Raw genomic sequence first — 27582 nt, forward strand, 5'->3', positions numbered from 1 at the left:
GAATGCAGCATGTGAACAGTACCAGCAGCAGCTCCTCCTCCAACCCTATACTGGGAACCAGCAGCTCCTGCTGCCTTTCCCTCGTACAGCGAACACGCTTGCCCCCAAATTACACCCCCATTCTATGCCTTTCTTATTGTATCAAATGCTTGAGGATCCCTATTCATGCAAACTATTTAGTTTAAAAATATATGGTAATGAGGACATTCCTCAAAGAAAACTGTAACCCACAGAGACATAAAACAGTGGTAGGCCCCAAACTGAATTTGGACACCAATATTATTGAAGGCCAGCAAAGTGTTTTTGGAGAAAACAGCAGGAAGGAAAAAGAGGTGAACAGAAGTGAATAGAGGCTAAGAAAGGGAACTACCTTTCCAGGGAAGACAATGGAACCAGTTCACAGAGTGGTGAACTGTCAGAAGGGAAGTCAGATCCAAAGGTGACTGCCACATTAAGCATTAAAGAGGTATTTCGCTGGGGCTTGGAATGATCACAGGAAAACTGGGTTTTTGAGGCAACCTACTGGGGGCAGATAGAAGCTGGAGAGACCAGCTGAAAGAACAGCTATATGAAGACATCCCCAGAAGGCAGGTTTCTCATACTGGACTTGGCTATGTTGCCTCCTCTCTCTGATACCCTGAGATTCTTTTTCTCCTCTATGGCTGTTCTTGCCCCTCAAAGGCAGACATTGAGCATAAAACTGAGATAGCACAAAGCTTCCTTTCCAAGTTAGATCAACTTAGCCTTTCTGGTCCTAACTTGACTAGAGGCAGGCTTCATCTCATTTTGGATGCAGGGGCTACACCTCCAAGACCAAGGCTCCTTCTGCCAAGGCAAGTACATAAAAAGTGAAGTAGAAAATAAATGCTGTTCACCTCCCAAGGGGTCTTAGGATTGGAGGCCAGAGCCCTGCATACCGACCCCTATTTGGGCTGACCCCCCGCATGCCTTCCTTCCCTACTTTTTCTGGCCATCCAAGACATGCTAGTGCTCTCTCTGGCCTGAGTCTTCTGCTCTTCATCCCTTGATTGACTAGACCTGATTTGTCTGTCAGCTTCTATTTTATCAAATATCACTGGTTGCTTTGTCTTTGCAAGGCTAGGGTTACTGCTGGCTAAATTCAGCCCATTGGGAATGATTAGAATCCTGGGAAAATACTGGTTAAGCTGGGATTTAAAAACAAAAGTCCAAAGCATGTGGTGCCACCAAAGATAAAACAAAACCTATTCTTCAAATTTGCACAAATATTATAAAAGTTAAGATTTTGGTAATTATTTCCCTGTCAGAGAAAAAATATTCACAAGATTCCTTCCATAACCTCCACAAAATGTAGAGCTGCAATTCTAAAATAGCAACAGTGGGGAAAAAAAGAACTGGGTACAATAAAGTGTAGGCTTCTTAATCTCCCCCTTTATCACCCAGTTACCCCTTCTTGATCATTTTTGGGGAGTTCTCATCAAGTACCTCACTGTCATGTTCTTGCCATCTAATGTCACCTTCAGTCTTTTTTTTCACCTCTACCTGCCCTCATAGTCTTCAAAGTGTGTGTCCATTCTGGCTCTGCTGACAGGCATGAGCTAGTCAATAATCTGGAACTATTGTAAATTCAATTGAGCAGTCCTGGGCATATTCACTTTTTGGGATTTTTCCATCTGCCATTCTCCTGTGAAGGAGCATTATTCCCCTGAGGGAATTCACTGACCAAGAGGCCTTGCCTAGTCCCAAAGGTGTGTCATTGGCTCCACCTGTGAATCACAGACTCACAGACTCATGGGGCTGAGAGTTGGTTTAACTGCCCTCAGAGGGCCCTTGTCAAATCCAAGTCTGAGTTCTCAACTTTTAGCTAATTCAAAACAGCAGCCTATTTTCATCAGGGCAATGGTAGGCAAGATGTTAAAGCAGGCAAAGCGTGATCCTTGGTGTCCTCTTACTAGAGAAGGTGGCCAGGGTTTCCTCGGCCTTTTACCCTTCTCTGGCTTTCCCCCCTCCCCACTGCCCTCACAGATCACAGCCTCAGACTGAAGGTGTCTGTCTGGCTCCATAACTAGCACCACCTCCAATCTCTGCCTGTGGAAAGTCCCCTGCGGTCTTTTGAGGTCCAGCTCAAATGCGACCTCCTCTGGCAGGCCTTCTTTGATGTCCAGCCCACATCTTTCTCTCTTCTGAAGTCCCACAACCCTTGAAATTGCCCTGGGTTGAAATTGTACTCGGCACTTTTTGCTAGTAGACAGTAAGCTCCTCAAGGGCGGGATCCATGTCTGATTCATCTCTGGGTCCCTTGTAGGGCTATGCCCCGTAAACCCTCAAGGAGGCTTGCAGGCATGGCTTGGGGAGGAGTAGGCTGTGAGGAGCTCAGGCTGGGAGTCTGCTTCTTCCTGAGGCTGGTAATTTCCCTTCCCTCTTGGTCTCCCAACCCTGAAGGACCTCTCTCTCTCTTTCACAGTCTTCAGCCAACTGTCACTGGGGGACAGAATCCTTTGGAAGGCTTCAGCTGTTAACGGTTTAGAATGTCGCTGTTCCCAGGAGCCTTGCACTGAATAGTGGAGATGGGGTGGGCAGGTGTGGAGGGGTGAAAGAGGTGAGGTTGAGAATCTTCACTCCCCAGTGACCTGCACTCTGATTAGAGAATTTAGGCAGGACAGGCTGGGACAGGGAGGCCTTTTGAGTGTGAGAGAGCTAGTTCTTGACACCCTTCCAATCATAGCCCCTTAGTACTCTGAACTGCTTTTCCTCTCCTTCTGCCTATGCCCTTTAAAAAAAAAAGATATATGTCCTGGCACATGCTAGTCCTTAAATAAGTAGTAATTAGTATTGTCATCACTATAAAGTCAAGATTGGAAACAACATAAACATGTGAAAATACACATAGCTCAGGCTAAACACACAAGTGCTTGGAGATGCCAAGTAGGAGATGTAGGTGGGTTTTTTTTTAGGCAGAGCTTCTGAAAGGCAGTGTCCATCTGGGTTTTGAGGCATCTGCCTTCTTAGTGGAAAAAACTGTCTGAGTAAATACAAGGAAGTGAAAACCAGCAGGTTGTGTGTACACAAGAATGGCTAATAACTGAAGAGATGGTCCCTCTAAGGGGCAGATAAGTAGAGCTGATTAGATGGCAGGAGGCAGTGAGAGGGCAGAGAGGAGCCGAGTTGAAGGAACACCTGACAACCAATTCACCTTTGGCTGCAATTGCACGTGTCCATGCATCAGTAAGAGGAAATGTCTTCTAGGAGACTGAAAATCCCAGGCTGAGGATGATACATGGGATCTCATCCAAAGCAGCAAGTATAAAGGAAGAGGCAAGGGGCAGGATGCAGCGGGGTGTTCAAATGCAGAGAGGAGGGTGGTAATAGTGGTGATAATAGTGATTTCAGCCTTTCCATGCTCACCAATTGCAGCAAAAAAGTTCAGAAAGATAAGACCAGGGAGAAAAATAGAGGATAAGGGAGGAGGAAGTCATTAGAAACAACTGTGCTCTCAGGGCAATTTGGTTTAAAATATTGACCTTGTATTTAGTATTTTGCTAGTGATTTCAAAAATTAACATTTTTATTGTTTTTCTGGGTTGGAAGGTATACTGAGGGCTTGACAAATGTTGAGTTGAAGTTCTGGGCTGGCCCCACTCCCTGGTGCTAAATTTGCACAAGTGATACCCCTTATCTTGGGGGTGTTGTGGAAACCATTGCTTCCATCCCACTCATCTCTTTTTAGCCCCTAGCTAGTCAGTAAATCTTGACAAATTAAGTCCTCTTTACATGGCTTGTGCTTCTCCCTACAGTGTCACTAAGCTAATACGTGCTGTAAAGTGTGGAAGGGAGCCAGCAATGCTTTCCAGAGATAAAACTCTCTCCCTATTTTTTTCCAACCCAAGCCCACTCCCATGTCAAGTTAACCATGGTTTTCAGTGGATGGTAAGATTAGGGAATTGTTTATTTCCTTTAAGCTTTCTTCATTTTCCAAATATTAATTCCATAGCTAACTTTGTTTTAATGAAAGAAAAGTAGGTTGCAGATTATTGGAGATTATTGAAGTTATTCTTAGAAAGTCTTCTGAGAGAATCCTCCTGAGCCATGAAATTCCCAGTGACTTGACCATGTCTCTGTGTCTCTTTCACGAGAAAATCTTTAGCCTAATATTCAAGGTTTTTAATTTATTTTTTTAAAAGATGCATGGCAAGAAACCCTACAAGGTGAGCTTTAAAAGTGCGTTTCTAAATAGAACATTTGCCATCCATCCCCCCAGTAATTGTGTCTCTTCCTTTTTTTTTTTTTTTTTTTGAGACAGGGTTTTACTCTTGTCACCCAGGCTGGAGTGCAGTGGCACCATCTTGGCTCACTGGAACCTCCGCCTCCCAGGTTCAAGCAATTCTCCTGCCTCAGCCTCCCGAGAAGCTGGGATTACAGGTGCCGGCCACCACGCCAGGCTAATTTTTGTATTTTTAGTAGAGACAGGGTTTCACCATATTGGCCAGGCTAGTCTCAAACTCCTGACCTCAAGTGATCCGCCCACCTCGGCCTCCCAAAGTGCTGGGATCACAGGCGTGATCCATCGCGCCCAGCCACGTCCCTTCCTTTCAATGTAGGATGTCACTCATGAGCATCAATTCTTCACTGCATTAAGGAATGTGTGATTTTGGAAAGTGCCTGAGTATAGAATTGTGAGGGTGTGGCCTATGTCTTAGGCCTTGGAGAAAGTCAGCTAGCAGAGAAGAATGGAGAAAGTGGTCATAACGTTATGATTGTTTCAAAACCAAATGCAGATAATACGACCTTGAGCTGTGAAGCACAAGGTGCCACAGAGACAGGGATGTGGGATGTTGGCGGTGATAGACAGGGACACAGGATGAAAAGGGCTTTGGGCCTGGTGAGACCCTGAGCAGAGGAGCCAGCTGGTACCATGAGATAATAAATTTGTGTGTGTGTTTTTGTTTGTTTGTTTTGAGACGGAGTCTCGCTCTGTCACCCAGGATGGAGGGCAATGGTGCAATCTCGGCTTACTGCAACCTCTGCCTCCTGGGTTCAAGCAATTCTCCTGCCTCAGCCTCCTGAGTAGCTGGAACTACAGGCATGCATCACCACGCTGGGCTAATTTTTGTATTTTTAGTAGAGACGGGGTTTCACTATGTTGGCCAGGCTGGTCTCGAACTCCTGACCTCAGGTGATCCGCCCACCTTGGTCTCCCAAAGTGTTGGGGTTACAAGCATGAGCCACTGCACGCCACCTTGTATTGCTTTAAATTAATAAGCTTTGGTAATTACATAGCAACAGAAAACTAATACAGTGAGTAAAGAGGGAAGTAAATGTTGAGGACCAAAAGGATGCTACATGTAGGGTGCTATGAGAAGCTGGGAAGCAATAAAGCACCCTGGCTGGCTGGAGTCATTCTGCCAGAGGTGTTGAAATATAGTCAAGCAAAGAAAACCTGCTCTCCTCCTTAGGAGAGCAGCACTTGAATCTCCCTGGCAGGGATTAAATCCAAAGTCTCCTTTATGAGAGGAGTGCTCAGGTGAGTGGTGCTGGCTATAGCTCCTTGACTTCTGCCCAAGAAAAGCTTGGTAGGGAGAGTGGAATCAAGACAGAGGTGAGGTGTACACACTTGGGTACACACAAGCACTGCCATTTTGTGTTGCATTCCCAGTTCTTTCAGAATATTGGAGAAATAAAAGCACAGCCAGTTTATTTTTCCTCCAAAAGAGCCAATATTTGGGTTTTCTTTCTTCTTTTTTACATTTTTGGAAGGGTGACAGCAGGTTTTTTTTTTTTTTTCGAAAAACTAGTGAATCATTTTAATGTTTAAATCATAAAGGATTCAGAGGGACTATTTCTTTAACGTTGGAAATAATTGGAAGTTATGTAATTTGCACAGGAAGAACAAATAGCTTAAAAAAACCCTTTATCTCCTTTTCTTGCACCATCTCAAGGGCCCTAAATCCTCACTGAAAACATTTTTAATGACCAAGTTATCTTTATGAAATTGCAAAGTTCTAGTAAATTGAATAATAGAATATTAAGTACCTATTCTGTGAAAAATCATGGCACTTATGCCATGATGATGTCTATAACACAGGAGCAAGTTACAGACATAGAAAGACAACTAACAATACAGGATAATTGTACATGGCACAAGGAGTCCAGACAATCAAAGGTGGAATTGCTAAGGAGGAGGGAAATTATCTAGAGTCCAGGCAACCAGACTTAAGCCCTTCTTGGAAGGAGGGATGACTGTCCATCAGTGGTGAGGAATGAGAAGAAGAGAACTGAAAAGGCACGGGTAAAGTTGGGAAGATCAGAAGGGTCTAGACATATTGATGTACCAATAATAAGTAAACCAGATAACAGTAAACCAGAGATAATAAGTAAACCAGGTGGTATTCACAACAGGAAGTAGGGGAGATGTTTGGAAAAGCAATCAATGGTGGAAGTTTTGATCAATGAGTCTAGACCTTTCCAATCTGCAATGGAAAGCCACTGGAGGCTTTTGGAGCCCACAAAAGCAAATGTGCCATGAAGATCCATGATTAGTAGTGTTTGGTTTTGTTTGGATTGGTGGCAGGGAGCCTGGTGAGAGTTTATGGCACTGATGAGGACCTAACCAGGGCAGTGGCAGTGGAAAGGAGAGGAGAAGGTGGCATTCAAACTACAATATACAGAAAAATCAAAAGGACATGATGCCACCCTAGAAAATCTATTGATGTCACAAGGCTTCAAAGGTTTTGGCTGAGACCTTGCTTCTTTGAGTGGGGGACAAGTGGTCTCAGGTAATCTTCTTTCTCTTTGCAGAAGAATATAATTTTAGTGTGCTTACTCTAACATTGTTACAGAATTAACTCATGACTAATTGAGAATGTCAGAGATTTAAAAAATTAGTCATGTCTGGCACAGAGCATGGTAGTGGTGTGAAAGAGCTGCCCGGAGCAAGTATGAGGCAACTTTTAAAGATGCTCTTTGGGTGCAGGTTGGTGCCAAAAGTGCTGCTTGAGCTGTGAGATTCCATGGGCTCCCATATATCATCATCTTTGGTTCCCAGCTAAGCTGTCAACTTCTGGGTTTGCCTCAATTTCCTTCTCATGGAAATAGGGCCTCAAAAGAGGAGCACCCTAAGAAATGTATGTGATTAGCCCTAATGCCAGTCTCATTTTCCCCCACCCAACCACTTGACATTGTTCTTGCCTCCTCTCTGCAGCAGTTGTGAAACTGAGCCATCAGCTGTGCCTGGAGATCAGTGAAGTGAAGGACTGGAGACACTAAAGGTAAGGGTTAACATTTATTGAGCATCTACAGTATACCAAGCCCTCTTCTAGAAACCAATGAACACAAAGTTCTTGGCACAGTGCCTGGCACAGTCAGGCTCCATCAAGTTTCATTTCCTTTCTCCCTGCTATTAAATGAGAAAGAGGGCATGAGGAGGTGGGAGTAAAGGAGCCAGAAAGGGAAGGTAGGAGACTGGCAAGAAGAAGCCCTGGCTGCTCTGGGATGCAACATGCAGTTTCCCCTAACCCTCCTGGAGTAGGAGGAGAAGCTGCCCCTCACTGACCACTCAGGAAGGAGAGAAGCCTCCCATGTCAACGCCCCCAGCTCTCGTCTGGATCAGAGCCAGCAATGAGGACAGGTGAGAGAGTAGAAGGAATGACTCTTCTCCCTTGGGCTGCCTCTGATCCCCACCAAGTCGGTCCTCTGTCCCCAACTTACCCTCCTGGTCAGAGGAAAATGTCCTGGGAAATAATCCCTGCCTTCCCTTGTTTTTTCTTCCTTTGTTTCATAATTAGTTTCTGCATCATTTTAGTTTTTTTAAAGAGGGGAATAAGCACTTGATTGAATTATACCCCAGGGAGGTATAGGTCTGAAGAACCTGGGATCTGGCTTCCCAGTGGGCGTCTTCCTCTCTTGTGAGCCCCCAGACTCTGCTGTCGGTGGTAAGGTCTCCTTTCCCCAAACTCCTCCCCAGTATGGCTCACATGTCACTTAGAAGACTGCTGGGGCTCTAGTGGTATGAAGAGGTACATATTCAGACCCCAAAGTCTTAGAGGCTGGTGCAGTAGGTAAACTAGATAAACAGAACCCACACTCAGGAGACCTGGATTCTAGTCTACAATTTGCCAGCTAATACCTTGAGAAAAATCACGTCACTTCTGAGTCTCGGTCTCCTCGTCTACCACACAGGAAACACAACACTGATCACACAGGCCTGCTGGATTGCTGTAAGGGTGGTAAGATAACTCATGCACAGGGTACCCTTGCTGGCACATGGCACCTACTTATGCTGGCTAAATGGCTGAACCCTGATTCTTCCCTCCCACCTTTACCTCCTTTCCCAGATCCAATCCTCTGGCGTTACATCAATGCAGAAAGAGAAGGTAAGTGCTTTCGAAGAGAAAAGGCAGCAGAGGTGGGCTGGGGGAGTGTTATGGACTGAGTGTTTGTGTTCCCCCAAAATTCTGATGTTGAAATTGAATCCCCAGTGTGATGGTATTATGTGGTGGGAACTTTTGAGGTGATTAGGTCATGAGGGTGGAGCCCACATGAATTGGATTGGTGCCTCTATAAGAAGAGGTACCAGACGGCTTTTTAACTCTCTTTCCGCTATGTGAGAATACAGCAAAAGTTGACAAAGACCCTCACCAGAACCTGTCTCTGCTGGCACCCTGATCTCAGATTTCTAGCCCCCAGAAGAACTATGAGAAATAAATGTTTGTTTGTTAAGCTACCCGGTCTATGGTAATTTGTTGTAGTGATTTGACCTAAGACAAAGATATGGTTAATCTGCTTTATGAAGGATTATCTCCTTGGCAGATGGCCCCCAACTCCCCCACTCTTTATTTTTAAATATCAGCTTCTATCTACTAAAAGTGCTATCTGAACACTCTCCATTGTCTTCACTTCCCTTTTGAGTTCCGGAGCCCCAAAACAGACTGTGTTCTCTAAATCTATGTTTAGTAGGCAAGAAGACTGTTACAAACAGGTAATCTAGGCATTTGTAGAGTTCACAAAACAAAAGGAGCATTTTATGTACTGTTTTTTAATATATAGTGCTTTGCTGTTGGTTCTGCTCAGAGGACAGAAACAATGATAGAAGTTTCTAGAAGGGCAAAGCTCCAGAATCAGGCTAGAAATTGCTCTCTGACAATGTGTTGTGGTTCTCAGATCCACAAGATGTCTTGGGAAAGAAGCTTTCAAGCTTGGATCCTAAATTTTTACTGAAAATCCCTTTATTCCACTCGCCCATGAGCTACTTGAGGGTGGGCACTATGTCTTAGTCATTTTTGTGTCTCCAGGATATAGCATATGGTGGGCACCCACTACGTCTTTGTTGAATGAGTATTGTTTTAAGTGTCTACCCAAATAAGGTAGACAACTTGGAGCCATAGACTCCTGGGACCTGCCACCACCAGGCCAGGGAATATAGGATTCCCAAATACAGGTTCTATTTTGGGATTCTGTCTGTGAAAGTCCTGGGGAAGCAGAAACCAAAAAAGATGAATTCCAAGTGTGTTGCTCAACTTCTAGTTCCAACCAAATGGAAGGCATGCATTGCACACTATCTCCCTCACTGATTACAACCAAACACTCTTAACAAAATACAAAAAAAACCAATTAACTGAGGTCTCTGAAAAGTCCTCTAAAAGCAGCTAGATTGCAAAAAGAAGTCAAAATTTGCTGAATGATCAATATGGTGATGGTGAATTTCCTGGAATTTGTTTTCTCCTGGCTTTGACCCAAGGGTGAGCTGAATCATGAGACCTCCCAGCAGTCATAGACAGCAACAACCCCAAGAAATGGCCCATCTTTCTGGACAGATAATCTGGAAAAGGGGCCTCTGCAAGACAAAAAGTGTGGGGAAAATCTTTGTCTTTTTTTCTCTCTCAGCTTGGACACGCAGTCAGATGCAGCCCCCAAACTGCACCACCATCACCTTGGCAGCAGCTTGAGCACTAAAATCTCAAGAGAAAACCTTTCCCTTTGGGTAGAGAAATTCAGAAAAGGGGTCCCTGTTATGTCAAGAGTATCAGGGGAGTCCTCACTTTTTTCCTCTTGCACTTTGCTCTAAGGTCTGGCCAAGTGGCATGAAACTTTGTGGCATCTTCAGCGGCTCCAGCTCTGAGAGAAATCCATCCTTCTAGCCAGAGGACCAGGAAGAGGAGCTGGTCCTTTTCCTGCAAGACAGAAATCTTGCAGAGGAAAGAGGGGGAGAAAGGGATTCCATGTAGGAGCCAACACAAGTCCTGAGCTCACCTCCAAGATGTGCATGTGTGGAACACAAACAGCATAACAAAGGCTTTGAAAACTGAACTGACGTTGAGACCACTGCCTACAGAAAATGAGACAGAGCTTGCTGTTGAACTTAACGGGGTTGATTGCCTGCTAAAACAAAGCAAAACTCAACATGCTTTTTGATTTTAACAGGACCCAGAGTCTCATAATATACTATATGAAATGTCCAGGAAACAATTTAAAACTACCCAAAATGATAAGGACCAGGAAAACATGACCAGTTCTCAAGGGAAAAGATAGACAATGTTGGAACTGGAAAAAAAAAAATTCCGCAGCATCTATTATAATCATCCTGCGTGACATAAAGGTGAATGCTCTTACAATGAATGGAAAAATAGAAATTCTCAGTCAAGCAATAGAAACTATATAAAAGAAGAACCAAATGGCAATATATTAGAACTGAGAAACACAATATCTGAAATAAATTCACTGGATGGGCCCATTAGCAGAATGCAAATGACACAGGTAATGTCAGTAGACTAGAAGGTAGATCAACAGAAATTATCCAATCTGAAAGACAGAAAAGTGTTTGAAAAATAATGAATAAAGCCTCGAGGATCTGTGGGACAATACCAAATGGTCTAATGTTCATGTCATTGGAATCCTTAAAGGCAAGGAGAAAGAGATTGTTATAGAAAAAAATATTTGAAAAAACAATGGCTGAAAACTTCCCAGATTTGATGACTGACATAAATTTAAGATTCAAGTAGCTCATTAAACCTCTAACAGGATAAATGTAAACAGAACTGAACGTCCCACAACTCCCTACCTTCCTACCCGCCAATGCCCTCCTCCTCACTTATCTGGACTCTGAAAGCATCTGAGCTTTTGACCCTGGGGTAAGGGAAGGAGCACGTGAATAGGAGTCAGACCTCTGGGGATTTTAACCCTGGCTCACTGACATGTGTGAGAGCTGGAGAAAACCAGTCTTTCTGCCTGGGCCTCAGTTCCTCACCTGAAAAAAATCTCAGCGTTGAACTAGACAGTCTTCTAAGTCCCTTCAGCTCTAACATACCACCCTTTATGAACTCTTATGTGAACTTTTTCTGTTCAAAAATAATATTATATATCAAACTCTAATGCTATGAAACAAAAAACTGCTTTTCTGCCAAGAGTCTTTTCAATCCTTATAATGGTGCAAGTGACTGAAATGAAGATGGTCACAGAACAGAACCAAAAATGGAGTTCACAGCAACCAGAATGGAAGTCGGCTTTCCCAGCAGCTTCCGGCGGAGCCCTGCAAGCACCATGGGAAGCCTGGAATTTATTGGAAAGGACAGGAAGCTCTGTAGAAAACTTTTCATTTTCAATAAATGCATTTCCAATTTCATCATGTTTTCCAGATGCTAAGGCACAGAATATAATGCCCCATTGCCTTGGACTCTGAGTTTGGCGTCCAGTCTGTCAGACTATGTTAACTCACCCATATGTGTAAACACATTAACAAGCACTGTTTGCATAGCATTTTACAGTTTACAGAGCAGCTCCACATGCATTACATCATTTCATCCTCCCAACCTCTGAGGTTGCAATCATCTGTTTCCTCAGAAAAAACAGTCTGAGAGAAGTGGAGGTTTTCCTCCAGACCATCCAGCCCTAGCTTCTCTGGCTTCCAAATTTGTCCTCTTTCCCATCACCAAGAACCAGAGTCCTGGGTAATGCCGGAGCCACGCTGTGAGCGCCAGCCTTTGGGCCAGGGGCCGATTATCCCACATTTGCAGAACAGGCTGGAGAAGATTCAGATCTTCTCAGCTCATTTCTCCAGATAGAAACATGTTGCTGAGAGCTGGCTCCAAGACCCTTCTCTCCCGCTTCCATTCCCTCCTTCGCCCTGAGGCAGATGGCTTGGCTTGGAGAGGCTCTCTGGTGTTAGACACAGCAAGTTTTTCTTTCCCACACCCCATATATGATGGCTCTTTTGAAAAATCCTTCCTCCCCTCCCTCCAGCTGCTTGTGAGGGTGCAGGGCTTTAACTCAAGCAGACTTGGGGATGGATGGGACTCCTTCAGGTTTCACCATTGACTGGCCTTGAAGAGCTTTGTGGCTTGGCCCCCACTTGCTCTCCTCTCTGCCAAGGCGTTGTGGTTCCCTCCCACTCTTGCACCTTCACTGGCCCCCACTCTGCCCTGGTGTGCTGGAGGTCACTCTTCCCTCCTTTCATGAGCCATTTTCAGCTCATTTTTTTGGCATATTGTCTCTTCATTTTCAAGAAAAAATACAAAGTAGTCTCTGTGAGTGTGATGATTCTGAGTCATTGCATGCTGTCATCATTCTAGAACAAAAAGATGTCAAAAGGTGGGTGGATTGATTTCATCTGCAAGGGAATAGGCCTTCTCTTCTCTGTTTTATTCTCTTCTTTGTTTTACCCTTGATGACTCATTCAACCTGAATCAAAGCTGAGTAGTCTTGGCCTTCAAATAGGAGGCTGGGGTGGTGGGGAGCAGAGTGGAGGCACCACCTAAACTGGGGCCATAGGCCTGAACCTTAGGAGCCATGTTCTTATGGCATGGAGCCTGCAGAAGGGGCTGAGAAAATAGAGAGGTAGCATGCGGAGCCCTTGCTCATGTTTGGACCTCGGTTTTCCCATCTATAAAAAACTTAAGGCCAGGCGCAGTGGCTGATGCCTGTAATCCCAGCACTTGGGAGGCTGAGGTGGGGGGATCACTTGAGGTCAGGAGTTCAAGACCAGCCTGGCCAACATGGTGAAATCCCATCTGTACTAAAATTACAAAAATTAGCTGGGCATGGTGGTGGGCACCTATGATCCCAGCTACTCAGGAGGCTGAGGCAGGAGAATCACTTAAACCTGGGAGGCGGAGGTTGCAGTGAGCTGAGATCATACCACTGCAGTCCAGCCTGGGCAACAGAGTGAGACTCTATCTCAAAACAAACAAAAAACCTCAAAAGGATCACACAAGAGCAGGCTGGGAAAGGGCTGGGGTGCGTGGTCTCAGTGTAAATATTTCCCTGACTCACTGTGCTTTCCTACCTAGGAATTGGAACCCTGATTCAAGAAAGGAGGTTCAACCCTCACCTAGCTTAGGAACCTGGAGAGACGGAGAGAACAGCCTTTGCTGTCAGACAGACTTAGTTTTGGATACTCCCTCTGCTCCTTCCTCGTTGTGTGACCCTAGAATAATTACCCAATGTCTCTGAGTCTCGGTTTTGAGAGGGTAAGTAATTATTCTAGGGTCACACAGCCAGGAAGGAGCAGAGGGAATATCCAAACCTAAGTCTTCCACGGCCTTGGATTCATGTAGTCTCCCCAATGGGTTTGCTGGCCTCACTCACCAGTGTGGCCTATGAGGCAGGACTCTGCAGGAGCCTAGAAGTAGTGAAGCAACACCCTGGGACAGCAGCTCTCAACATGGGGACTGGACCACAGCAGGAGGCCTATGAGAATAAAAGTATTGATTTTGGGAAAGAGGGACCTTTTGTCTTTATCATAGTGGAAGCCAGTATCTGTGGGGTCTCAGGCATGTTGGGCTATTTAGTGGTCCACAGACCCTCTGAGTTTCCTACATAGGTGGCCCGGGGGTCCATGAAGAGCTCTGTGCCATTCTGGGAGAGTGATGAGATTCATCTCTATAGTCCCTCCTTTCAATAAGAGTTTTAGTAACACACCCTGGAGAATCAGTTCTTTGGGACTCTCCCAAGAAAACCATGACCAAATCATGCTAAACAAATCACACACTGTTCTGCCTTAGAACTCTAACTTGCATCATTGTTTAGCCTGGAATGTCCTCTCTACCCACCAAAATCCTACCCATATCAGAGACCCAGCTGCAATTCTAACTCTTCTAGAAAGTCCTTCAAAATCTCCCTAGCCCACTGCAATTTTTCCTTGCTCAAAACACATGGTCATGCCACCATTTTCTTCCTGGAGAATGGCTGTTGCTTTTGTTTGTCAGCCTCTGTCTTTGTTTCTTCATAAATGTTGGTTTCCTCCATCTTCCTCATTTCCTACTTCCGACCCAGTCACCAAACCTGTTGGTTGTACCTCTTAAAGACGTCTCAAATTCCTCAACCTCTCTGCACCTCCCTGGGCTGTTTCCTGGTTCAAGCCACCATCCCTGGCAACAGCTCCTAATTGACCTCTCTGAATCTGATCCTGCTTGCTTTCATCCACTGTCTACCCTGAGGCCAGAGCACTCTAACATACAAATCTGCTGCTTCAAGCCCTTTATCTCACTGGCCTTGAGATAACACAGAAGCTCTCCAACAGGGCTTTCGAAGTCCTTCACTTATGGGCCCCTGCCTACCTTGCTGATTGTGTTTCTCAACACTCCCCACCTTCACCACCACCATCACCCAGGCCTGCCGCGGTCTGGTCAGAAGGTTATGCATGCTCCTGCACATTCTCTCCGTGGGGAGTACACTTTCGTCCCAACTGCCACACCCCTCATGGTGCATGCTTAGCTCACACATACTCAGTCTTCGGGTTTCCACTGTAATGATATCTCACCCACTCAGCCTTGGCCACCCTACCCCAGTCTACACCCAGAGTACCCCTTCCCCTCTCCATCACTGCAATCTTCATTTCATTTTGTAGTTGCTTGTTTACTTGCCTCTGTCCTTCACTAGACTACAAGCAATTTTAGAGCAAGAACCGTATCTGCACAGTTTACTGTTGTACACCCAGTTATATGGTTCTTGCTCTAAACCCAGTGCCAGGCTCAGTGTCTGCTGCTAGTAGAGGCTCAAGAAATAATTCTTGAATAAATGAATGAAAAGTAGGATGAACCTATACATCCAGGCCCTCAAGGGCAGTGACTATTCCTCATGCTTTCCTGGATCTCCCTTCAGTGCCTAATTCAGGGCCCTGCAGATTCTGGGTGCCAAGGAAAGGAAGTGATTGTTTGCTCTTAGCAAAAAGACCTCGTTATTTTAATAGCATGCTCCTCTATTTCTTCATGTTTCCCTCTCTTCAGATGGAAAGTTTTTGAACTACGTGCTGTCAGGAATGTGGCTGACAACACGGTGACCTGGATCTGCCTCCAGGGGTGCTGGCAGAACAGGGTTCTCATGCAGGGTTAGGAGATGCACGGAATTCAAGGCCTCCAAGTGACAGTTAGCAGAACCTGAATGGGCTGCTCATCGAGGAAAAAGCCCTGATGGAGTCCAGGAACTCAAGTCCCAGTTCTGGTTCCCTCGTCATTCAGCTGTGCCATCATGGGCACATCACTTAGCCTCACTGGAGTTCAGTTTCCTCAGTAGTAAAATGTGGTAAGGTAAGGCGAAGGACCAATAATTTATCTTCACTTACAACTCTGAGTTATTATTCTATAAAAAAATATTTTGGCTGGGCATGGTGGCTCATGTCTGTAATCCCAGCACTTTGGGAGTCTGAGACAGGAGGATTGCTTGAGCCAGGAGTTCAAGACCAGCCTGGGCAACATAGCGAGACCCTGTCTCTACAAAAAAGAAAAAAGAAAAAACATGTCACCGTATTTCCACGAGAGGTGAGGAAAAATTGGGCTGTTTTCAACCTAAAAGTCAGGACAATTAATTTATCTAAAATGAGTTAAGTGTTTTGTAATAATAATCTCATGTATTAGATAGGGCTTTAAACTTCTTAGTGAGTTTTTATATTCTTGGTTCTTTCAGTAGCTGTGGCAGAGGCACTGTATGGGTTGCCAATATCTGTTCTCCCAGCCTCCTCTATCAATTTTATTAGAAATGGCAATATGGCCAGGCATGGTGGCTCACCCTTGTAATCCCAACTCTTTGGAAGGCCAAAGTGGGTGCATTGCTTGAGCCCAGGAGTTGGAGAGCAGCCTGGGCACCATGGGGAGACCTCTGTCTCTTAAAAAAAAAAAAGAAGAAAAGAAAGAAAGAAGGAATGGCAATATGCGCAGTTAAAAACTATATTCCTCAGCCTCTCTTACAGCTAGATATGACCATGTGACTAAGTTCTAGCAAAAAGCTATAAGCAGAAGTGTCATGTGCAGCATTTAGGAAGCCTCCCTCAAGGAAGAGAATGCATGCTTTGCCCTCTTCATCCTTTGCTGGCTGAATGAGAATAAGATATCTGAAATCCAGGCAGCCATATGGGACTATGAGGTAAGGTGCCAAGAGTGCTGGTGTGGCAAGACAGAGGGAGCATGGGTCCCCGACACAAGGAGCCACCTTCCCAGTCTTGGGCTACCCTCCTTTTAGGATTCTTTTGGCATAAGAGAAAAATCACTTCTTTTTTTTTTTTTTTTTTTTGACAGAGTCTCGCTCTATCGCCCAGGCTGAAGTGCAATGGTGCATTCTCAGCTCACTGCAAGCTCTGCCTCCTGGGTTCACGCCATTCTCCTGTCTCAACCTCCCAAGTAGCTGGGACTACAGGCCTCCACCACCACGCCCGGCTAATTTTTTTTTTTTTTTTTGTATTTTTAGTACAGACAGTGTTTCACCATGTTAGCTAGGACGGTCTTGATCTCCTGACCTCGTGATCCGCCTGCCTCGGCCTCCCAAAGTGCTGGGATTACAGGCATGAGCCACCACGCCCGGCAAGAGAAAAATCAATTCTAACTTGCTAAATAACTATTATTTTTGTTTTCCTGCCCCAAACCTAATCCCAACTGAGAAAAAAATGATCTGCTTTATGCAAGCCCCTGTGCTAGATGCTGCAGGGGATGCAAAGGCATGTGGGCTTTAGATACACAGAGACTTGGGCAAGAACATTCACCCCCACACAGAATGCAAGAACGTTCTGTCTAGGGGTGAAAGAAGTGCCCAGAAGAGTTTGATATGGCAGAACCATGTGGGCATGAAGAGGACTCATGGGAGATGTGGTGAGGGAATATGATGGAAGGTTCTTGAATGCCAGGCTAATGAGGCTGGAGTTCATCCTGTGACAGAGCAGATAATCTTGTTCCAATGTACAAATTAAGAAGCCCAGACCTCAATAGGTTGAAGGACTTGTCCAAGGTCACCCAGCCAGGGAGTGGCAGAGCCCATCTCAATTCTCCTGACACTTGGTCCAGTGCTATCCTTCAATTCTGTGCTCTTTGAGAGAATCTGGGGCAGACGGAGTATAAAGATTTCACACTTTGACACAGCCAGGGAACAGGACTGTATCTCCCCACCCCATCACACCCCAACATGTTCAAGAGGGGGCTTTGGGTGTTGCTAGAAGTGTAGGATCTGGACCTATCCTTAACTCAGAGCACCCTCCCTGGGCCTCCCGTGTAGCTCCCCTCACAAGGCTGTCATAGCCGGGGTGCTATCCCACTGTGTAATAAGTACCAATGTGTCTAGTACAGTGCTGGGTGCTTTATGTACATGATCTAATTTACTGCCCTCAACAGTCTAAAAATTAAAAAAAAAAAATTTTTACAGGTGAAGATGAAGAAACTGAGGATCTAAGAAATGAAGCCACTTACTCAAAGCCACTCAGTTGATAGCAAAGTGGAGATGCAAAGCCATGTTTGTTCAGCTCCAAAGACAAGTTCCAACACCACATTCTAACATCTTCCTGATCCTTGCCAAAACATAGAACAGTCTCCTGTCCCTACTCAGACTCCCAAGACTTACCTGGTTTGATGGGCTGACCAGTGCCAGGAACCTCCTGTCAGGCTCCAGTTGGTCACGTTCTACCTGGAGCCAGGAGCCAGTTTCCCATCACATCACTCATGCCCCTCCCATGACCCCACATGGGTCAGGGATCTCCTGGAGAGGGGGCAGGCCCCTGCCTTCTGTGACCTCAATCTTCCTGGGACTCTTAGTCTTGGTTGGTCATGGGGCAGGGGTGTCAGAATTTTCCCAATCTAGTTTCTAGAGTTCACAGATTCCAGAGGGCTGTTTCCTGGGATCAAGGACACTTTGTTTTTTGTGTCCTGACTGTGGCTGTCATGGTTAGAATGCATTCATTATGAATCGAGCTGACATTCTTTCAGGAAACAACTGGTCATTAGAACAGAATCTTCTCTCATTACCAGCATTTGGAAAGTTGAGTTTCATTTTGTCGGTCATTCAATGTGCATCTTTCCAATAATGTGGTATGTCCAGCATTCCAGCATGAACCACATATTTCCCCAAGCTGACCATACAACTTTCTTCTGGAACTTTCACAGGAAACACCCTGAGATGTAGCCTGCAGAGCTGAAGGCGACAGACGAACCTCAGCCCCTCTGCATTCATTACGCAACTATGAGGGGACAAGCACTTTGCCCTCGGTTGTCATCAGCCCACACTATTCCTGTCTGGCACAGCCTCCCTTCCCATTGGCCAAACTCTCACCATTCCTTTTCAAGCTCCGCCTAAGTGTCTCACCCCTACACCCTTTCCCTTAATCAGGCTGAAGTTGGAATGTGTTCACCCAATTTTATTATAGCTAAATATATTCAGCTTAGCCTAAGCTTTAGCAGATTTTAATAGTTATTAATGGAATATTCATCTATTTCCCTATACACACTGTAATCAACATTCCCATTCTCAAATGCACTACTTAAAGTGTCTGAAGATCAGACACTTTAAGTAATTTAAATTTATGACAAAGTTTTCTGAAGATATAAGCAGATCCTGTTAGATACGGATGCACATACAATTCTTATGAACACTTTCATGCACTGTAGCATGATCAAAATATCTGACCAGAGCCTGTCACTGGACCTTGTAGACATTCTTACAAACAGCTCTTATCTAATCCTCATAACCCATCACCTGTCACCCATAAGGGACAATTAAACCACAGATCCACATGATTACTGAAGGCTTGCTTCTTCATTGGCTGCAGGAATCTCATGAAAATCATGTCTTCATATATAGCAAAACTTTGGGCTTATGCATCCTTCTAGGAAGAATAAGCAGTTAATGGGCATGAAAGGCCTTTGAACCCTATGTAGCCCTGCATGTGTGCAAGCTGCTCTTTTAAGTGGAAAGCAAAAGACAGTGGCAGAAGTCAGGCTGGGCTCCAGACCCAGCCCTACCTTAATAGTCAGGTGATCCCTATCAGGTCATTTGTATTCTCTGAACCTCAGGTTTCTTGTCTGCCAATGGAAATTATAATAATGCCTGCCCTACTGTGAAGTTCAGATGAACTCATGGATGTGAACACCTTTTGAGGGTCACAGAGCGACACTTGAATGCCAGCCATCATTTGTTCAAGTATATTAACTCTTAGTTTCTACAACACTAGGAGATAGATATCATCCCCTCCTTTCACAGATATGGAGACTCCAGTGAGTAGACCCTTGAGGATATGACCTTCCAACTCAAATCTCCCCATCCAATGCTCTTCCCCTCTGTGCTCAGGCACCATGCTCAGCTCCCATCCCTGCTCACAGCTGCATCATGTGCATACTGTGAGCATCACATTGTATAGTCTTACCTTAAGTCTGGGGTCCAATCAGTTGTCAAGAGCCACACACTGGAAAGAGGGAGATCAAGGAAAACCAGCCAAGCTCCTCCCAATACAAGGATGTTTGCCAAGTTCCAGGGAGCACCTTCTACCCCCAGCCCTGGGTGAAGTAAGCACTGGAGAGAACAGACAGGATACAATGGCATTGCCCTGAGAAGGCTTTTCATCTGGCTGAGGCAAGGACTTAGAGACACAGGTAAGCAACAGTCAAGTACAAAACAGCACATGGTTAGGTGCCAGGTGAGTGAGGAGGCCAGATGGACATTTCACGTGCTCCATGTGAAGACAGTGGCAATTTCTGAAGCTCCTTGTGGCCCCAAGAGGCCCAAAAGCTGCCTCAGTCTGGGAAGACACCAAATGTGTATCATCTCTCCTCTTTCCTTAACTCCACTTCTCAGGTCCTCCTCTCAGCCCTGTTCCTTCCTGTCCCCAAAGCTCTGCCTTATCCTCTTTCCCTCTAACCCCGTGCTGTCCAATGGAGATAGAATGTGAGCCATGTGAGTAATCTTAAATTGTGTAACACACATATTAAAAAGAGAAACAGGTGAAATTAATCTTAATAATATATTTAATTCAACCCAGTATATTCTAAATGAAATTATTTCATCATGTAATCAATATTTTTAAAATGATTGAGAATTGTACATTCTTCACATCAGCCTTCAAAATCTGGTGTGTGTTTTATCCTTAGAGCAAATCTCAATTCAGACCAGCCACACTCCAGTGCTCTACAGCCACCTGTGGCTCATGGCCTGTACTAGACAGTGCAGCTGGAACCCAATGGGTGGGTTCTCTCCACCCTGTACCTTCAACCCATTCCTGTCTCCCCACTCCAGCCCGCTTACTTCATCCAAGGCCTTGCTGTCTCTTGCCCACACCCAAGCTACAGCCTTTGAACTTCCCAACCACCCTGCACACTGCTGGCCAAGCCCCCCATAGAAGTCATCTGTGACCCACCAGTGCCTCTCCATTGCACACATAATTCAGGCCCTTCACAATCATCACTGATGGACCCTGTGAGCACCCCTCCCCATCCACCCACCATGCCCCTAGATCCCCCATGACTGCCTACTGTCGGGGGAGCCCACCACACTTGCCTTCCCAGCCTGTGCTCACCCTGCTCCCTCTGCCACAATCCAATTTCCCTCATGATGCCCTGCCCAGTGGCCACCATCTCCAGGAGCTCCTTCCCCATCTTTCGATTCGAAATCACTTGTGGCATCCTTAGAGTCCTCAAACCAGTTTATCCACCCCCTCTGGCCCTAATTTCGTCTGCACATCTAGGGGTAGATTATCTCTGGGTTCTTTAAGAAAAGACCTTCTAACTTGATCATATCTCTGTCTTGTAGATGATTTTTTAAGGTCCCACTTGTGTCCCTTACTCATCTACAGGCTCCGTGAAGTCAGATATCAAACATTTCCATTGCTACATTCTCCAGGCCTAATCTGGATCCTCCCAGAGTGGCTCTTCAGTGAACATCTACTGAATTGAACAGACATGCACAGAGCAGATGGACAGCACTAGGGACTTGTCCTCTGGCCCCAGAGGCCCATGAAAGAGTATCCAGGCAGGCTGGACTATGCCGGGAAGGGGGAAAGCCTGGGCCCTCATCAAAAGGGAAGGACCCCAAAAGGAAAAGAAACCCATCAACACCCTGTTAACTAAATGGAGAGAAATGCAGTTTAGGAAAAAAGAAAAAAAAAAAACATGATAAATACAATTCCTGAGAGCAGCTGCTAAGTCAGGGAGCACCACACTCATCCCCTTCTGCAAGAGAATGAGAAGATGGAACTACAGCTCCCGTCCCACATCTGCATCAGGTGTGGCCTTCCCGCCGTGGGCCACGGGTCGGACCTGGCTCCACAGACAAAGGGGCTGCTTAGACTGGGCTTGAAATAGGCTGAGTGGAAACCTGCGAGCCCCTGGCTGCCTCCCTGTGCATGGAAAGGAGCTGTCGGTGAGTATGGAGATCTCTGCCCTTGTCAGAGGAAGGCTTCCTCATCACAAGGCAGGGCAGGTGTCTGTGCCCAAGAGCTGAGCAGAGAACAAGCAGCCAGTGGAGGCTTTCGCCTGAACTGTGCAATCCTTACCTGATTGGGAAGTGCAAGTGACAATAAATTAATAGCGAGTCACTTTATGTAAATACCTCTCTCTTTTTGTACGCTATATTTAGAGAAACAAACTGCTTTGGCATTTAGAGATAAATTTTATGTAAGAGTTTGTTGCTGCTTCTGCTGTTCTTACTGTTCATCATCCAGATAATAAAAGCAAACTAGAAATACTCAAATGCCAGTACCACCTCCAAATATATAAAATATATCCTAGGCCCCTTTCAGTCATCACATTCTTAACTTTTAGGAAGAGCCCTTGTCGTAATCTGATGCTTGACAAAATGCTCTCCATCCTTGCATCACCCCCACCCTCCGCTTCCCCACTAGGATTTTGCAAGTGCATTTGACTGTAACAATCTTGAGGGACACTAACTTACTGGGTGGCATTGGGCCAGCCTCTACTGTGCTGGGTCTCACCAGCTGGATTCAGCACCTCTCAGTTTCTCTCCCACTGTGGAGACTTTTTCAGCTCCACGAGTCCATAACCTGTGATCCCATTAGGAAACAATGCAATTGCTAGAATTTTATGTCTGTAGGGAACACATCCACTTCTGGCTGAACTGTCCCTAAAATGCTGCTAACACACAGCTTCCAAACTTTCAAGCCTCAATAATGGCTCCAAGGAATTCAGTGTTTTCTTCTGCACCAAATGAATGCTGGAGCTACAGGAAGGGCCCTGGACAAGCCTTAGTTGGCTTGGTTTGAAGAAGGAACTTGACCTACTGCCTTCTTCCTGTTTTCCCTTGCAGTGGCCTCCAGGGCCACTGTCTCTGGGCCTCTCCCCAAACCCCTACCACTATGTTATCACCACCCTGAGAGTCCAGGCCCTTGGGTGGCCCACAATTGCTCGCCATGCCTGGCCTTTCTCCAGCCCTCTCTCTCCTTGCCTGCTGAGAAGCTCCTTCTTATAGGAAGCTGCTCTCAGGTAGGGAGTAGCCACACTCAGGCATAATACTTCCTAAAGAATTTAAGTGCAGATGTCCTATAGAAGGAAAAAAATCAATTAAGCTTCCGAAGAAAGTAAAGTAAATAGTAGAACTTGTGGGATCAACGATAAACGGAGATGGAAATGTTTTATGGCATGAAAACCTTCCAGCACAAAATTTTTGGATTTGGGTGTGTCTCTACTTTTTTTTTTTTTTTCCAACCATGTGGTCTTGGGAAATTTATTTAACCACTGTGAAATTCAGTGTCTATGCCTATAAAATGGCTATGGAGTCGCTGATCTACCCCCACAAGATAACATGAAAGTGCTTGCAAACTGTAAAGCTCAGCACAGACTTCAATGTCCATGCCCTGCCCCCAGCACCCTGCCTCTTCCTCTGCCAGGGTGTCATCTTCATCTCAGCCCTGACACTCAGAGCCTTGGAGAGAAGAGGGAGGGATGTACACCGGCGCTTTCCCTTCCAACCTTCCCACACTGCATCCCCTCCCCACCTCCCAACTCACCACAGGGATTTCCAAATGTTGCTTTGTGTGTGCGGATTTTTCCCCCCAAGAACACTCCAAATTTCTGGAATCCACAGGCTGAATTTCACCACAGGGTTTCTGACACCGCCTATGAAAGGACAACGGGACTCTGTGCCAGGGCGGAAGGGAGGAGGGTCTGTGTGGAGCTTTTCTACGTCATGGTTAAAATCAGGGGACCTGGGGATCTTGCTTATTTTTCCCCCCTATCCAAAAACGTGTCCCTTCTGACAATATTCACAGAATCTCTCAGCACCCCCCACCCAAAGACTGGGCAGTGTGACGACAGGCTTGGTCCAATTTTACAATCAAGCAGCACTTGGAATGGGGCTATTCCCACACATGAAGGCCAGTCAGAAGACACCCCACCAGCCCCAAAAAGAGTGGACACACTTATTTATGTAAAGGTAGACATTTCTGGTCATTGCCAAAGATGAATATTTTATAAAGCCATAACTTCTTGGGAATTATTCTAGTTATTTCTAGGTACCGTTAGCCTCATATAATAACAATTTGTTCACAAATAAGTTCAGGAATTTTTCCAAAGATGCTAACATAGAAATGAGTGAATAAAACAAAGCCAATTTATAGGCTACTAGAACATTGTAAAGAGAGGGGCCATCACACTGATTGAGCCCCACTCTGATGAATTAAGTAATGTACCCTGTGTGACAACATAACAGACCAATGAGGGGTAGGTTAGAACCCAGTTCTTCTAATCCAGGCCAGCTCCTGGCTGGTTGAGAATGAAATGGCAATAAAATAATATAAACTAAAACATAATTATTAGCCAAAAATAAAAGGCAACTTTAAAACTGGTTAAAAATGAAATATCTACTTAAATCCAACAAACAAACAAACACATAGAAATTAAAATTGAGAAAAAGCAATGGAAGATGCAAATTTCAGACAGAGTAAATGTTAACGGGAAATCCTTTAAGTTGTCCACTGATCTAGAATTTTTACTATCAGTTCTAGGGACCCTAGGGGTTATAATTCTGAGGTGGAAGTGATTTTATGTTGGGAAAACAAAAGTCAGAGGCAAAACAATAACAAAATTCTGGGGTTTGTTACAAGTTAAAGTCAGAAGTAGATCTGTAACCTCATTTTTGGTGAAAATGAGAAAGCAGGATAAATAAAGAAAATATTTCCTTTCCCCTCCTCACAAAGGGAACAAAATACCAGTTACAAGAAAAACAAACTAATTAAGAGAATTCCTGAACCAGATAAAATTTCCAAGTTTAGGGCACACGGTTATGTGCCTGTAGTCCCAGCTGCTTGGGAGGCCAGAAGATTGCTTGAGCCCAGGAGGCTGAGGCCAGCTTGGGCAACAAGCAAGATACCCTATCTCAAAAAACATTCCTTGTTTGCCTAGGGTCAGTGTCCAAGCCAAGCTGCTACAGGGTGAAGCCCTTATAGTGGATCTGAATGGCAAGCTGAAGACAGATGTCCTGTGGGTGTTCTTCGCTGGCAGGGTGTAGGGGTGGTGAGGACTGAGAGTCTGGGAAGAAAGATCCCATTGTAAGGACTTGGAACCCATAGATATTCGCCTCCCCTGCCATCCACTTTCTCTGTTCTAGCCTCTTGGGCTAGCAGAGTATGACACTAACCATGGGGAATGAGCCTCATACTTACCCCACAAGTACAGATGCTCCTCAACTTACCATGGTGCTACATCCCTATATGCCCATTGTACGTTGGAAATATTGAAAAGTTGAAAGTGCAGGCCGGGCGCCGTGGCTCACGCCTGTAATCCCAGCACTTTGGGAGGCCGAGGTGGGCGGATCACGAGGTCAGGAGATCAAGACCATCCTGGTTAACACGGTGAAACCCCGTCTCTACTAAAGATACAAAAATTAGCTGGGCATGGTGGCGCATGCCTCCCAGCTACTTGGGAGGCTGAGGCAGGAGAATCGCTTGAACCCAGGAGTCAAAGGTTGCAGTGAGCCAAGATGGCGCCACTGCACTCCAGCCTGGTGACAGAGTGAGACTCCATCTCAAAAAACAAAAACAAACAAACAAACAAAAAAGGGCATTGAGTCCACCTAACCTACCAAACATCATAGCTTAGCCCAGCCTACCTTAAATGTGCTCAGAACACTTACATTAGTGTACAATTAGGCAAAATCAAAGCCCATTTTATAATAAAGTGTTGAATAGCTCTTGTGATTTGTTCAATATTGTACTGAAAGTGAGAAACAGAATGGTTGTATGGGTACTTGAAGTACAGTTTCTACTGAAAGTGGACTTCACACCATTATAAAACTGAAAAATCGTAAGTTGAATCATTATAAGTCAAAGGTGTCTATAATTAAGATAATTCCTGAGCCTTCCCCAAATGTTCCCAGTTTGATTAGGGTAGGTGTCCAAACCAGATTGCCACAGAGTAAAGATTTGTCTTACTGAGCACTGTCAGCTTAATGTACAGTTTACCCCTGGACCTTCCAAGGCCCAGCTTCCAAGTGGCCAGAGGCGAAGCTCTTCTAGAAAAAGAAAGGAAGAAAATTGCATGGGCTGCATCAGATGTCCAGAACTCCTGAACAACGAAAATGAGACTGAAATGAAACTCATAGTAACCCAACACAGATCTTACAGTTAAAGAATTCTTGCTGTAGAATTTTCAACTACGACAAAGTTGAGAATGTGGCTCAACTTTAAGCATTATAGTAGTAAATCCCAGGGATCTAGACTTTCAATTTTCTTTATCAGATTTGTCCAAAATCATGCTAAGTACCTAAAGAAAAGAACAATGTGTATATGACATAGTGGTGTCCTTGAAACTAAAAAATTACAAGTTATGGAATAGAATGGAGTTGTATAACAGAAAATGTTCTTTTTTAAATTCATTGGCCAGTAACATAGAATTTTGAACCTGGAAGAAACCTTAATATGAGACCCAGGTTTAGGATAATGATACCATCTAACAAAATGAGACACAGGGCTTTGGAAGGGGCCAGGGCAATGAGAGGCCTGAAAGTACAAGTGTTTTTAACATCGTGGTGTATCTACTATAAACACATCGCTGTGTAATTCCTTTGAATCGTTGTTTAGTGCATTTCATTGAACCATAGGCTTTTAAACCTGGAAATATGAACTAGCTTGCCCATGGCCGTACAGCTAGTTTTGGGGAAAGTCTGGGGTCAAGCTCAGTCTTTTGAATCCAAACCCAGAACTGTTTTCCGTACTCCCAGTACATCTCCAATGACTCTGCATGCAGCACTAAATCATCCAAAAGCAGCTCGTATTTTTGGTTTTGGGTAGTCAGGTCTTAATCATCTAGCATCTTGAAAGAATAAACATGAGTAACATTTAGAAGTAAAGTTACCTAGGACTTAGTCCAGCCCTAAGGCCAATGGGTGATCCACGGTGCCATAAGCCAGGCTGGTTACTGCCCAGATCTCTCCTGTTTGTGTTCATCACTGCTCTCCATTTCTTTCAGAATCAAAGCGCCAGGGAAAATTAAACTCCTGAGTAGAGCCCAAGGCACCATTAGGGGCTCAGTTGGTGAGCTGGCTGGTAGAAAGCACAAAGCAGTCTCCTGTGTTTGATTTCCACAGACACTGGGATTAAATGAGTAGAGCCATCTAATGTTCCCACCCCCCAAATCATGCATGCATGCATTCACTCATCAATCCATTAACTAATTCATTTGACATTCTTCTTTTTTTTTTTCCTTTGAGACAGAATCTTGCTCTGTCATACAGTGGCATGATTTCAGCTCACTGCAACCTCTGCCTCCAGGGTTCAAGCGATTCTCAAGGATTCAGTGTCTTCAGGATCCAGTGTCCACAGGCCCCTTGGGGCCAGGCTCAGCCCAACAGACAGATGCATGTTCTTCACAGGCACTAGTTCAGTTGAAATAGTGGCTCTCCGCCACATGAGACTCAGTGTCCCTTCTTATAACACAAGACTCCGTCTCAGAAAAAACAAACAAATGAAAACAAACCAACAACACATAACTTGTAACTCTCCTTTTGTTATGCTCAAATGAAACCCATAGATAATATATCTACCTACACACAAAATTTCCTCCCAAAATTCATAATATAAAAAAAAATGTAATGCACTCACTAGGTTATAATCAAGAAAGAAAGAAAGAAAAGCAATTTTATAGAAAAATAAGTATTTCAGTATCTAAAAAAGCTTGTATATGACTACACTGGAAAACCTACTAAGTAGTTAGATGTCTGCACCTATGTGTAGAGTCGCCATGAATGCAATAGATGTAAATGCACACAGATTCACGTGTGTTTTTAGTATGGCTCAAACACTGTGATTACCATTGCCATTTGTAACATGATTTTCCAAAATGGTGAACAATCTTCATAAAGTCCTGAACAAATATGTACCATCTTCACTCTATGCTGCATTCCTGAAAAATTCAGTGTATTT

General features: G+C 44.9%; 1 long non-coding RNA gene across 1 annotated transcript; it reads left to right on the top strand.

Moving 5' to 3' along the window:
* The first annotated feature begins 2525 nt into the window (after window positions 1–2525).
* On the top strand, window positions 2526–21832 carry LOC129014440 (uncharacterized). Its single transcript, XR_008494221.1, has 7 exons — window positions 2526–2578; window positions 6547–6751; window positions 7177–7243; window positions 8309–8347; window positions 15194–15493; window positions 18326–19807; window positions 21004–21832. It is a non-coding gene; the product is annotated as an uncharacterized LOC129014440 (long non-coding RNA).
* The last annotated feature ends 5750 nt before the right edge of the window (window positions 21833–27582 follow it).

This window comes from Pongo pygmaeus, chromosome 16 (assembly GCF_028885625.2).
Source record: "Pongo pygmaeus isolate AG05252 chromosome 16, NHGRI_mPonPyg2-v2.0_pri, whole genome shotgun sequence".
NCBI lineage: Eukaryota > Metazoa > Chordata > Mammalia > Primates > Hominidae > Pongo > Pongo pygmaeus.